The sequence below is a fragment of the Amphimedon queenslandica genome, unplaced genomic scaffold (genome assembly GCF_000090795.2).
Source record: "Amphimedon queenslandica unplaced genomic scaffold, v1.1 AMPQUscaffold_6551_Cont21491, whole genome shotgun sequence".
Classification (NCBI taxonomy): domain Eukaryota; kingdom Metazoa; phylum Porifera; class Demospongiae; order Haplosclerida; family Niphatidae; genus Amphimedon; species Amphimedon queenslandica.
In genome coordinates, this window is record NW_003553158.1 from 325 (window position 1) to 1,893 (window position 1,569).

The window sequence follows — 1,569 nt, forward strand, 5'->3', positions numbered from 1 at the left end:
TGAAAGGGATAGGAAACTTCCGTTCACGGAAGCAAATGCTAGTTACCCATACCATGGTAATTTCTCTATTTATAGGAATTTTTTCAATTTTACAATATGATTTATTAAGAAAATTATCAAACATTATGAAATAGTGCAACTTCATAATGGTTTTTCTTAATTGTGTTTATGTCACATACATTTAAGTATGTGCGTGCCCTCAAGTGTACATCAAGCTTTGCTTTCATATCACATTTAAATGTGCCAATCATTGAGCTGTAAAGAAAAAGGTACAAAACGAAGGTCTTTGCAAAAACTTTGAATTGATTATAAATCAGTCACCAAATCTGTCATCGGAGTCATTTATGTTGCGTGCCCTCCATAATAATGTATAAAATAGTTGGTAATAGTTAATTCTGGTATTACTTCTTTTGTATTCTAAAAAAGGGTACAAAACCACAATATTGAAGGTATCAGGTCACTAAATCAAACTTTACCCATAGTTATCAATATTACTTTACTTCAAAAATTAGACAGACTGTAAGGGAGGTATCTGTAATGCCTTTAATTATCATTGCAGAGGACGATCACAAGTCACTTTAGAGTTATGAGTTGAAATAGGACGCCGAACAGTGAAGGAAAAGGCCCGGGAAGGGTAACTTGCCTATGTTGCTAGGCAACCTAATAATCTTAATGAAATAATCCGCCCACGCAACGGAAGTTTCCTATCCCTTTCATTTACTCTAATATCTATGATTATAGGAACGACCTGGGGGCTACGCCCCCAGGTCGTTAAAAAAACAAAAAATCAAAACTGTATGCATAATCCAAATTACTGTAAAATGGCATAGGTGTATTCTAATTGACTTATTCAAACATGTATGTCACTGTAATTGGACTCGCGTAGGCGGGTACTAAGCAGTTGGGTTGTCATTCTGTCCACACAGTTTAATTGATTTGTAAAAAAATTATCTTTTTGTTTGAGCAGTCTAGAGCTCTATTTCTTCTTCTAGCAGCAGATAAAGTTGCTTTCTTTCATCTAGTAATGCTCTTGTAGCATCCCGTGGCACCAAAAGCTGTGAACTGCTAAACCAGGGGACCTCTCTCCAGGTGAGAGTTCGTGTTTCACTCTACAGGGCCGAGATTTGCTTCAGAGGTAGAAAATCCCATCTAACGAAAAACAAAAAGAACGATTTTGTCCTAACTTCGTTGTTTGTGAGTTACAGTTGCTCAAAGTTTGTGATTTAGCCTCTTCGAGAATTTTTCAGGCGGCACTGGGGAAAGCAGGAGCAACCAAGCTCTCTCAGTCTCTTTTAAATATCTAGAAAAATTTTCTGTGTCAACTCTTTCTTGGAATAGAGCTTCAGATGCTAAAATAAATTTCAGCTTTTTTTCTTTCTCCTACCCATGTGACATGATTTAGTTAGTTGTTGACCACACCCATAGCTTATTTTAATTATCATTATAACTATGCAGTCCATAATAATTTTTTTCAAATTGCTTAAAATATCACAGTACAAGTAATACATATCACTCAAGTGAATTCCAGCAGGGCTGAGCAGGCGAGTCCATTGCACCATAGTGCTTCAT

At 36.2% G+C, this 1,569-nt stretch overlaps 1 long non-coding RNA gene across 1 annotated transcript; it reads right to left on the reverse strand.

Annotated features, from left to right (window-relative positions):
* Positions 1–216: 216 nt before the first annotated feature.
* LOC109592015 (uncharacterized) lies at positions 217–722 on the reverse strand. The gene is made up of 2 exons (XR_002190124.1): positions 477–722; positions 217–417 (listed from the first exon to the last, which is right to left on the reverse strand). It is a non-coding gene; the product is annotated as an uncharacterized LOC109592015 (long non-coding RNA).
* Between the last annotated feature and the right edge of the window lie 847 nt (positions 723–1,569).